Source organism: Apodemus sylvaticus, chromosome X, assembly GCF_947179515.1.
Source record: "Apodemus sylvaticus chromosome X, mApoSyl1.1, whole genome shotgun sequence".
Classification (NCBI taxonomy): Eukaryota; Metazoa; Chordata; class Mammalia; order Rodentia; family Muridae; genus Apodemus; species Apodemus sylvaticus.
The window spans coordinates 121,895,602-121,909,078 of NC_067495.1; the positions used below are offsets into that span (position 1 = coordinate 121,895,602).

The window sequence follows — 13,477 nt, forward strand, 5'->3', positions numbered from 1 at the left end:
TGCTTATCTAATTCTCTTGCTAGAAAAGAAGGGATCAAAGTTTCTGAACAGATTCAATATGTTTGGTCATATACCCTTGAAATGGAAAAAGGGTATTCTGGAATTTGAGTGGTCATTTTCATATTCTAAAACTTGAAATTTCCTGTTAAGTGTGATTTGGCTACAATAATATTTATAAACTCTATAGATATGAAGATAACTTTTAGGATATGACAAGATCTTTATGATAAATCAATATCTTTCAAATTTATTAAAATCAGAATTAATTTGCCTGCTAATTATTATTTTGTATGTATGTGCTTCATGTATGTTTACATGTGTGTGGCTGCACATGTATAAGTGCACACATGTGCACATATGTATGTACCTATGTGTGGAGGCCAGAGTTTGATGCTAAGTGTCTTTCTTGATGGCTGTCCATTTTATTCAATGAGGAAGAGTCTATTGCTGAACCTACAGCTTACCTATTTGGCTACTCTAGATAGCTATCTTGGCCCAGGAATCTCTTTGTCTCTGCATCCAGAGTGCTGTAATTACAGATGGGCCAGCATACCTACCTTCCATTATTATGTGGTACTAAGTATAGAAAGTCTAGTCCTCAATCTTGTAGAGCAAGCCCTTTGTCCACCAAGCCACCTTCCAAAACGTTTTTTTTTCAGGCTTGGGATTGATAAAAGTAGGAGATTTAAAATATGAAATAATGACTGATAACTCTTAATATCTTTGAACAACTTATCAACATTCTTTTTCTGACTTGTGTTATGTATATACCAGAGGGAATAATATATACATATCAATGGCTAGTGGACTGATTGGAGATATATCTTAGGGGTATAAGTAAGAGGAGTTTATCCGGTTTGGATATGATTAATAAAGCAAAGGGTAAATTAATAAAAACAACAATAAATTAATGGATAATGATGCTGTTTATGAAATGGTAAAAGTTTGGGGAAATTACAAGTAGACCACCAAAAGTATTATCTTTATTATTTGTATACTGAGTCATGTGAAAAATCAATTAATTACTACAATATGTGTATGGGATGGGCTAAAATATCATCTTTTTCATATGTATACTTAATTATGTGAAAAATCAGTTAATTACTAGAATATGTGTGTGGGCCAGGCTAGGTCTGGAGATATAATTTGGCAGTCTTTATTATATAGATAATAGAGATAGTTGAACTGCTCCCATATGATATATAAAATAGCAGATCTTCTGAAATTCTCACTGATTTGAAAACTATGTAGGCTTTAATGAAACAAACAGAATTTATTTTTTTAATAAAATACCATATAAAGTGTCAAAAAGGAAAGGAGGCATCATCAAAGGATACCGAGAAAGCAATTCACTTTAGGAAGAAATCCAATGAAATTATGGAGTAGCTAAAGCTCAAAGAGAAATGATTTTTTAAAGAATTATTCATTTATTATATGTAAGTAAACTATAGCTGTCTCCAGACACTCCACAAGAGGGTGTCAGATCTTGTTATGGATGGTTGTGAGCTACCATATAGTTGCTGGGATTTGAACTCAGGACCTTTGGAAGAAGGTCCTTTGGAATAGTCAGTGTTCTTAACAGCTGAGCCATCTCTCCAGCTTGAGAAATGATTTTTTAAAGAAGGAATGGTGTACTATAATTACTATTCTAATAGACCTCTAAGACATAGTCTGACATGAGCCCACTGGACTCATCCACAAGACCCTCTCAGTGACTCTATTAAAAGCTAAACTGATAAAGTACTAGTGGCAAGGCCACATGCGACTAAAATAGAGAATGAATGGAAAGGCATTTATGGGACTACCAGATCATAAATATGTCTAGAACACTAAAAAATCTATTTAAAAAGGTGAGCATTCATCTAATAAGTGGTAGCCTAGATAGAATTATCTTAAACTAGCACCAGATTCCTACACCTTGATTCTACATTTCTGATTGATGATTTGATCTTCTAACAGCAGTTCTTGTGGTGAATCTGAAATCACGATCTGTTTCCTCTAATGGTTCCTTTGGTGACACTAAAAACAGATCTTCCTAAGAGGAGAGATTTGATTTAAAAAACTTCAAGTCAAGACGGATGGCAATGACGAAATGGAAATGTTTCTTATATATTGCTTTGTGTAAGCATACAAATACAGAAGCATTGGTTAAGTGACAGGATCTGACAACTAAAAACTTGGACGTTAGGAAGTAATGTAGATAGAAAATATTATTATATAATAATATATGATATGAAATGTCCTAATTGAAACACTTGTAAAGCTCTGTGTTATTCATGAGGCAGGAAAGAAGTACTTTGTCAAGGGTGTATATAAAAATGTAAATGTAAGACCTGGTTTCTAATAATAGGATCCAATATTTTTTATTATTACTTTCTAATAAAAACTAGGACAAGTAGACAATATATTTAAATATTATTGAAGATAATAGATTCCCTAAGACAATAAAGAATTACTGTATCAATTTCAAGACAAAAAAGAAAACTCAGTGAGAGGATTCTGACATTTATGGATGCTTTTTCTTGTAGAAATGTCTGGCTGTTTTAGTTGAGGAAGATAGAAAGGCCTAGAAGCTGGATTAAGCTCTGTCAGACTTGTGATGGCCAAAAATCTATTTGAAAAATAGATAGATATTGGTTACTCTCTACAACTTCATGATAAGGAAAGGAAGAGGAGATGGAAAGATTGTAAGAGCCAGAAGTGTAGGTGGACAGTTTATAAGACACAGAGGAGGGATGACTCCAGTGACACTGTCTTCCAGACACTACAGGGCCGATGCACATAAGAACTCACAGACTGTGACAGGAAATGCAAGTTCTGTACAGGTTTATCCAGACAGGGACGAACTGAGATGGGGAAGCAGACATGGGGGTTCCACGCTTAACCAAGAAAGTACCTGTGATTGATATATGCTGACAAATAGGAAATCACTGTTCTCCAATGGTGATCAACCACACTTGAGGGTAGGAATTATGCCCAGGATTACTTGGGCAACATAAAACTAACACAATGGCACAATGATCTTTTTGTGGACTTTTTGTTTCATTTTACTCTGTTTTCCCAGTTTCGGTCTTATTAGTCTTTACATGGAGGGAGGGACAGAGGTGAGTGGGAGGGAGAGAGGCTAGAGGGAGAGAGAGAGACACAGAAAGAGGAATGGAGGCAGGGAGAGCACAGCACTTGTGGACAGAGAGGGAGGAGTTTGAGTAGGGGACAACATGATCAAAACACATAAGGTTTTTTTCAATATAAAACATGACAAAAATATCAAAATAGAAAAATGGCCAGGAAATTCCCATCATTGTATCAAAGTGAATTCAAAAAATGTAAAAGAAAGAAAATGATAATTACAAGAATCGAGAGTAATAAAAGAGTAGCAAATAACTCTACAGAGTTTAAAGAAAAACTATTTTATTTGAATAGATCAATAACGTTGATAATTCCCTTGTGGTGAGTGGTCAATCAAGACAAAAAGTAGATGTCTTTATTAATTAATACCCAGAATGGAAAGTAGGAAATCAGTGCAGTTTTTTAAACTCTGTATTTGAACATGTTATTACGTGAGCAATTACCATGAAACTACAACATGTATTTATAACAACACAAGTCAAAAGAAACTGGATAATATATAAAGTACTTTAATCCCATGGTAAAGAATAAAGAAAACTCTAGTCTCAGATGGAAATATTTGTAAATAGATCAAACTTTTAAGGATAAAACAATTTATAAACCTGAAAAAAATTCCCAAAGAATAAAGTAGACACCCTTTAAAATGTGTCTTATGAAGTCAATGTAAACTACATATAAAATTCTAGCAATGGCCTGAATACCCAAGGCACAAATCGCATAACAAATGACTCCCATGAAGAAGTATGGAGAGGGTCCTGATCCTGGAAAGGATTGATCTAGCACTGGAGGGGAATATAAGGACAGAGAAAAAGGAGGGAGGTGATTGGAGAATGCATGGAGAGAAGAAGGTTTATGGGACATATGGGGAGGGGGAATCCGGGAAAGGGGAAATCATTTGGAATGTAAACAAAGAATATAGAAAATAAAAATATATTTAAAAAATTCTAGCAATGGTATTATACGTGAAAATATAAGAAAATATGGCATATATCTGAAAACAGTATGGAAGAAAGAAAATTCATATGAAATAAAATAAATGAAATACATGAAAATGAAAGTGCGTCTTATTGAATCTTATGTAAGGTAATCAAATTTAAAACAACTAACAAAATACATTCTACCCCTCCATTGGTTATTGTAAAATGTTTTAAGTGAAATGGAAATAGCCTGAACAAGTGTTTAGCTTCGTGGACTGGAAAGCCCAATATTCCCCTTTTCCAAAGTAGTTCTTTCATTTCACAAAGAAATGAATGAGTATCTTTGTATATTTGTGCCTGGTATATAGGTATTTGTATTTTTATGAAAACACTGGTGAACTAAACAAAGAAGTTCAACAAGATAAAAAGCTGTGCAGTTGAGAGTAGGATCGGCTAGCATAGTACAAAGTCGTATTAACTTAGTACATATTAGCCCAGAGCTACACACAACAAAATCAACACATATAGGAAAACTTGATTTATGGTGAAGGTGACCCTACCGACATTCAGAGAGAGTATTGAGTTAAATGAAATGGTATGGAAAACTGAATATCCATCAGAAAAATATCTATGGTATTTTGTACAATAAATTAATTTAAAATACTTGGTAAGCACTACCTAGCAATGCTGCTGAGTTACATCATTAGATAATAATTTCAAGACTTTATGATAGAAAGATATTTTATAGGAGGCATTAAGATACAAAAATAAATGTAAAATCCAGTAATTTTGTCCATTAAAATTAATAACTACTTACCAAAAGACAGAGAAAAGATATTCTACTCGGTAGTATATATTACTAAAAACGATTTTGTATTTAGAGTACTACAAGGGCTTCAAATTAATAGTAAAAGCATCAGAAGAATTGGCATATATGAAAGGGTATCCAAATGGCCCAATACAAATATCAGGGAGATGTAAATGAAAATAATTCCTTGCAGAAACACTATAATGGTTTAAAGTAAAATGAATGATATGGATAGTAATGTGTTACGGATAATTTGAGAGAAAAGAGTCTCATGCATCACACAAGGCTCTGTAGATTAGTGTGATCAGTTTGGAAAAATATTGGAAATTATCTGCCAAAGTAGAACATGCATATATTTTCTTATGCCACAGTTCCACTACTTGGGATTTTCTTGGCAGAGTGAAAGCTAGCAAATGCTTTTCAGAAAGTATGTATAAAACTGTTCACAGAAAAATTATTGGTGCTAGACAGAATGGACACACTTCAAACACCCATCAGCAGTAAGATGAATTATTAATTGCAGCAATCATATGAAAAATGATAAGATGTAAGAAAATGATTGATAGCAAAATTCCACAATATGGATAAATCTGTAAAAGCAATGTTGGTTGAAAAAATTAAAAAACTATACATGTTGTAAGATTTTATTAAAACTTTATCAAAAGCAGGCAAGCAATATAATTCATGACTTTTGAATTTTGGCTTATGCATGCCTGTAACTTTAGGTTTAGTGAAGCTGAGGCAAAAGGAGAGAGGGGGAGAGGGAGAAGAAGAAGCGAGGGAGGGGAGAGAGGAAAGAGGGAAGAGGGAAGAGGGAAGAGGGAAGAGGGAAGAGGGAAGAGGGAAGAGGGAAGAGGGAAGAGGGAAGAGGGAAGAGGGAAGAGGGAAGAGGGAAGAGGGAAGAGGGAAGAGGGAAGAGGGAAGAGGGAAGAGGGAAGAGGGAAGAGGGAAGAGGGAAGAGAGAGGTCCTTATCTATAAAGAGAGAAAAATGGAAATTGGTAATGAGTGCTTACAGAAGGACATCCAGTTCTGTTCTTTATTTCTTACTTAGGTAGTAGTTACAAGGCATCCCATCATTTATTTGATAAATCATTGAATGGTATGTTTTAAGTTGAAAATTAAAGGGAACCACTACAAACAGAGAGAGAATAGATCTTCCTAGCTGGTATAGTGGAAAAAAAGTAAGAAGAACTCACTCAAAGAAAAGACAGAAAGGAGACAAAAGCAAAGAGAACAGTGTAAAAGGGACACAAAAGATTATAGGATCTAAATCCAAGCACATCAGTAATTTGAAGTAAATGAAAAATGAATTGACTGGTAATTGCAACGAGTTTCTATAACTGAATGAAAAGGAAAATTTAGTATTTTCTTTCAGCTAAGAATAGATTTTTTAAAAGAAATACTAATACAGAGAAGTTACAAATAAAGGGAAGAAACATAATAGATACAGAGCAACTAAGAAAAACTTGTGACAATTACAATGTTACCAGATGATAAAGACTTCAATGCAGGAAGCATTATCATGGATAAAGCCAGTTATTTTCTAACAACAACAGGATTCATCAGGAAGGAGTAGCAATCCAGACTCTGTATGGTAATATAGCTTCAAAATACACAAAATATGTAAAGCTTTATAGAGTTGGAGCGAGGCAAATGGACAATTTTGTGATCAGCAATGAGAAATTAAAAATTGATGAGGACTTTCAACAAATATCTTTAATATAACAGACTTACAGGGAATCTTACATCCATGACTATACAATATCTATTCTTTTCAAGCACTTCAAGAAGGCCTGTAAAAGCTGCAAAAGCATTTGTCCACAAATCTGTCTCATCTGCTATTTCAGCAGAATGTAAGAAAAATAGAAATATGTAACAAAAGATGTTACAAAAGTAACATCCCAGAAAACACTTCCTTAAACACACTTTAAAATAATCCATGGATTATTTCCAGAATTTATATTGGAAATAAGAACTAAGTCAGGCGGTGGTGGCACACACCTTTAATCCCAGCACTTGGGAGGCAAAGGCAGGCAGATTTCTGAGTTCGAGGCCAACCTGGTCTACAAAGTGAGTTCCAGGACAGCCAAGGCTACACGGAGAAACCCTGTCTCAAAAAAAAAAAAAAAAAAAAAAGAAGGAACAACAATGAAAATAATATTTCTCAAAACTTGTGAAGTCAGAAATCAAGCTGGAACTGAGCTCGAAACTTCTTCCCATCTAGCTAGCTTTCCAGAAAAGCTACTGAACCTTATGGACTGTAATACCACCAGGCAAGATATACCTAGTGTTTATATAGTGGTAGAGCTGCTATGGTGGCAACAAACCACTCTGTGATTGGATTTTTAGGCCTGCTGTACAAGAGGGAATTCCTCCTGTGTACTGTAAATTTGGTCAAAAACCCATGGCTTAGGAGACCTTAGACACTAGTCTGGAATGTACTACCATTATTTAGCTAGATATGTGGTGCCATGTAACCATTTAAATATTTATAATTATATCTGTAAACAAATGCTGAACTAAGTCTTAACCAGACAGCCTGTCTTTGTAATAAACTACAGCAACTGCAGAGTCATGGCTATTCAAGCTGCAGTGAATGAATAATATTGGAATGCTCAGCCTAAGACTTGGCACTTGTATCAACCTCTACTACACTCAGGGAACATTTCAGAAGACAGGGCAGAAAGAATGTAAGTGCTAGTACTTACTAGCATAAGGTACTTTGCATACTAGAGGTATGCAAAATGCCTTTGTGGGCATAACATAGTCATTGCAATCAGGATCTCACATGAGCTGCAATGGACTGGACTAGGACTGTACATTTGGTATGTCATTAGTCATTCATGGGTTGGGGAGTGACTCATGAAGACCACATTTCATCTTACAGAATTATTGACTTGGTGAATCCTGAGGGAGATGCAATCAAAGTTTTCACTTATGTATCTGATAGTTGAGCTTACTAACTTCAATAGGTAGTTTGAAAGCCCTGGTCACACAGACACCATGCTTTAAAATCAGTGAGACACAAAACACTAATTAAAAAAAAAGATGCTGCAAAGGGTCTTGAAAGGACTGAAGAGTTTTCAGGGCTGGGAGACAAATAGGAAAATGTGGGAAATGAGAGGAATCAGAATGCATTATATACATGTATGGATTTATCAAAGAAGAAAATAAAGTTATAGAGAAAACAACAAAACACCTTTTGAAATGCAAATTAGGAACAGTGCAGAAATTTATAGACTTAGTATATTTGGTAGAACAGAAGCACAATAAAAATACATACTTTACAAAATGTCTGCCTCACAAAAAGAAAGCAGGTAAATCTGTGTGCTCATCTCTTCAAAATCACACTTTTCAGATCATTCCATGTCATCACCATGATGTGCATGGAAGTCCTAGTAGATACTGTCAAGAGAACCAACAATGCTTAGAAGAGAGGCAAATGCCTGGTCCTCATCGAGCCATGCTCCAAAGTCATTATTGGGTTTCTAACTGTGATGATGAAATGTGGTTACACTGATGAATGTGGAACCATTTATGAATATACAGTTGAGAAAATCAGTGTGAAACTTACAGACAAGCCAAACAAATGTGAAGTGATTAGTTTTAGATTTGATGTGCAGCTCAAAGATCTAGAAAAAAAGGCAGAATAATCTGCTTCCATCCTGTCAGCTTAGCTTCCTTGTACTGACCACCTCAGTTGGTATCATGGATCAAAAAGATGAAATAGGAAAACACACAGGAAAGGAAATCCTGGGATTCTGTTTATAGAGATGTAAAACACATAAATAAAAAGTGGGGAATACACTTGATCTCTGGCACAGGAAAGGAATTTATGAATAGTACCCATGTAGTGTAATCATTAAAACCAACAATGGATAAATGAGACCTCATGAAAAAAAATGTTCTGTACAGCAGGGAACACCATCACTCAACTGAAGAGACAACCCATAGAAGAAGAAAAAGGAATCTTTACCTATGATAAAAGATTAGGATATAGAATATATAAAGAAACTAAAAATCAAAAAAATAAATAACCAAACTAAAATTGAGCTGGGGAATGTAAAAGTGTTCTCACAAATGGCTGAGAAATGTTTTTTTTTTTTTAAAGTTCAACATCCTTAGCCATCAGGGAAATACAAATTATAAATACATTGAGATTTCATTTTATCTCAGTTATAGTGGCCAAGATTAACATAAGGAATCCTAGATAGCACCATAGAAGAAGGAAGCAGGGAAAAGGAGCCCTTTATTCACTCCTAGTGGGAGTTCAGCCACTATGGAAATTAGTGTGAGGGTTTGAATTTGAAGGAATATTGGAGGAATTGGAGGGAGGAAAGAATACAGAAATGTCAGAATTATAGTTTAATCTCAAAAATAAAAAATTTAAAATCTGACAAAAGATATTCCACCTGACCTAGCTATATCATTCTTGGAATATACCCAAAGGAATCTAAATTGTACTGCAGAGGTCCTCACCCATCCATGTTCATTGTTGTTCTATTCATAATATCCAGAAATTTGAAATAGCCTACATGTCCCTAAACTGATGAATGGGGAGTGAATATGTCATAATTTAGAATAGAATGTTTTCAGTTAAGAAAAATGAAATTATAAAGTTGGCAGGTAGAATGGTAGATCTAAAACAAAACCAATAATTCTCATTAACTCAGACTCAGAAAGTCAAACATCACATGTTTTCTATTGTTTGTGGACTTTTAGCTTTAAATGTTCAGATGTGTTTCTTTTGGAATACCATTAGGGGTTGGGAAATTATAAAGGGACCATAGCGAGTGGATTTCAAGAGAGGGGAGAAAGATTGCAATGGTATAAAGGAAGAGAATAATGGATAAGGCAGTGGTAAACTGAGGTTGGAGAAAGAAGATAATGGTGGAGGAGAGAATTCAGTGAAGGATAAATAAAGGCTTTTTTGAAAAAGTTACATGGACACCTATTACTGTAGAAGCCTCCTAAAACACACACACACACACACACACACACACACACACACACACACACACACACACACAAGAAATTACTGTGTAACAGGGTAATGATATCCCTACTGGATACCAAAGCCTAACAACTAAAAACCCTATTGCCAGTGGCTTAATTTTTCTGAAGTTGTTGTCCACTGAGGTACCATACATCCTCAAACAACACAGACTATTGCAAACTCTTGGCTTCTCTGTAGATACTGATAGTATGGCCCTGTTGTTGAACATATATATTTGAGTCATAAAAATAATGGAAAATGAAGCTAGTAGTGATCTGGAAGCTTTATCTACACTGGCTGGCATTCATAGTAGAAGGTGCTATGCATCCAACTGGAGTTGAAAATGAATCATTAACCTTTCCCACTTGTGAATTTCATTTTTCTTAACTGAAAAATTCTCTTCTAAATTATGACATATTCACTCCCCATTAATCAGTTTATGGACATTGTAAGCTGTTTCAAATTTCTGTTTAAGCATATTAAAAACCTTATCCTGGACCTATAAATATACGCAATTTCTATGTGCCAATTAAGTATTCCATGTATGTGCATATGCTGGATACATATTAATATGATATAGTTTAATAAAAAGATAACCTGGAGATAAAAAAGGTCATTATCACTATGATTATCATTAGGTTGTCAATGTTTGTGATTTTATTTTAAATTCCAGGTTGAATTCTAGGCCTGGTGGCAAATGTCTGCACTCCTAGCACTAAGGTGAAGAGGTAGATGTAGGAGATTCAGTTTCAGAGTCACTCTGGACTATGTAAAGAGTTTAAGCCCAGAATGTGATACAGGAAACCCTGTCTCAAAATACTGTCTTCAAAAATGAAACCCCTGGCATCTGGATGGAACAGGAATAACCAAGAATTCTTAAAATTATTTTATAGTATGGTAATAGGTGAGTTCAGGGCTTAACTAAAACTTTCATCAGTGGGAAAATCACATTTTACTTCAAAACTGTAGAAGTTAAGAGATACATGGCTCAACACACGAAGCCTTTAAATTATGAAGGACAAAAGTAGACATGAACATAGGGTAATGCAAAAATCATCTATACATATTTTGAAAGGCTAGAACTCTATGTAAAAAAGGACTAAGTTTAGAATAATTGTTCCATGAAAATGACTAAGTTTAGCAAAGTGGCATCTGATGTAGGGAAAGTTAGCAAAGGGTGGCCACATTCTAACGACTCTGAACATTTTACAATATTACATGTACCAAATTTTCTCAAAGTGCTGCATAATATACCAGTAAAATAGTAATTAAACATTTTATTGAAAAAGATTATATACAGAGACATTTATATTACTTATTAAAACAGTGTAATCGCTGTTTTATGCTACTTCACATACCTTAAATATTTAATAATAATTTTAAAATAGAAAAAAGTCTTTAGGGACTGTTCTCTTGAGTTAAGGAAGCAAAGACATGTCTTAGTCTCCTGTGCAGTCCTTAACACACAGCACTTGCCAGACAAGCCACAACTACCCATCTGATTTACAGTTTCAGTACCGCGAGTATCCAAGTGGGAAGCAATATCCCCATGAGTAAGGGAATTGTCTAAGAAATAAATTACTACAAATGGAGGAGCAGATCTTAAACAATAAGCATTCCTCATTTTGAAGTGCATCAACATTTCTGCAGTTGTATCCAGTTTAAAATGGGATTTCTGGATGAATTCTGAGATGTTCTTCAATCCCCATCTACTTAAAATCAGTGTCGGGGGATGGGGTGGAGGGAAAGAGACGATGAACACAAAATAGATTCTGGAAAATGTGTAACTTATAAACATGATAGAAATGATATCTGATCTAATGTATTTGCCTCACAAAGACTTCTATTTTGTGAACAATGTTTTCATCTGGTTGAAAATATATTAACATTATAGGCTGCAAAAGATGACAAAAGAATGCTAAAACACGAACATGCTTCTGTGCAAATGTATTGAAAAAAAAACAACATGAAAAATATAGCCAGACACTTTAAAGTTCTATTGAGACATTTCATTTTTAATAAGTTTCTTTATGCATGTCAACAATGAACACCATTTGGATAAATTGGACTGGGAGAGAACCGGAACACTTCTTTGTTACATGCTGACAAAGAACAACATGATTAAATAGTAAATCCTTCCAAGCAGCCCTCTAAAATGTTTCTCTGAGATTTACTTTTTAGATACAAGCTCCCAGTAAACTGAACACTGTTATTCTTGGCACCTCAATTGTACCCAATATTCTACAATGATACTCTCAGGCATCACCAAATATTAAATCTTGTTATCCTGTTGTATAACATATTTATGTGAAAAATTGAATGCTATATCATGCCATCCTAAAGAAGAAGAGACAATTTCTGATATAAAGATTTGCAAAAATTGATAAATTGCCCACTACCTAGGAGAATATGTTAAAGATTAAGGACATAAAGCTAGAAGGGAAACAACTATCCAAGCAGCCAACCAAACAAACAAGGAAAGAATGAACAAATCTGAAAAATAGTTATTCTCTTTGTTTAACTTATTACAATTTTGTTACCAAGGCTATGAGAACTTTTTGTATCAGTGGTTTAGGAAACTGTAGGTGAAAAAAATTGGCAAGTCCAGTGCTCTCCACAAAGATTTTTCTTAATATTTATTGGTTTTGTTTAATTCTTTGATTCTAGTGAGGAGCTTGTCATCCATATTGTTTAGGAAATATTACTAGCTCTTAAGCTGCTTGGGTTGGCATTGCCCCCATAAGTACATGAATTAAATAACTGCTCTAACAACTATGAGGCAAAAAATGCCTTTGCATATTACGAGTTGAATATTTCTGGTATTTCTTACAATTGTGGAAAGCTGACTAACATACTATGTTTGAGAAACACAAGCATATCTCATTTAATGGCAGAAAAATCTATGACACATGAATAATGCATGTCCTTCTGCCTCAACATTACAATTGTGCATTAATATAGTTTATTCGTCTTAATCTCAGATCTTACATCTGTACAATCTGACCCAAGGCTATAAAACATGAGCGTGCATTGTACTAGTAACAACATCATGATTCTAGTCTGTACATAGTCTTTAACCTTAAAATATTTTAAAACAGTTACAATGACAGGTTGGCATGGTGATACCATTGATCCAAGCAGTTGGCAGACTGAGGCAGGTTGATCTCTCTGAATTCACACCAACCTGGTCTACATAGCAAGTTCCATGTCAGCCAGGGTTACATAGAGAGACTCTGCCTCAAACAAGAATAAGAACAAGAGCAAGAACAACAACAACAACAAGAACAAGAACAATAACATAAAGTCTTTAATGAGGCTTGGCTTATATCAAATAACCTTGGTTTTCTCTAGTAAAGTGGTTAACTGTTCTTTGGTAGAGAATTTGATGACAGAAAAAATACAAGCCTAATTTGAATTGTTGAAGTCAATAATAAAATGGTACAACATTAGGCTCACAGATGAAATGATGTGCCACTATCATCAAACCTATTATTTCTATATCTTTGCTTGAAATGGTTATATATGTTGGTGTGTACTCAGACTTACATGAACTTGAACACAAATATACACTTAAATTTTGTTGATAATTAAGAAGACTATTCTTTATATATAAGGCTTAGCAGTCA

At 34.5% G+C, this 13,477-nt stretch overlaps 1 protein-coding gene and 1 pseudogene across 3 annotated transcripts in view; one reads left to right on the forward strand and one right to left on the reverse strand.

Annotated features, from left to right (window-relative positions):
• The window catches only part of Tenm1 (teneurin transmembrane protein 1), a 576,328-nt gene that overhangs the window by 188,749 nt on the left and 374,102 nt on the right, over window positions 1–13,477 (reverse strand). The window lies entirely within an intron of this gene.
• On the forward strand, window positions 8,233–8,626 carry LOC127674910 (40S ribosomal protein S15a-like; annotated as a pseudogene).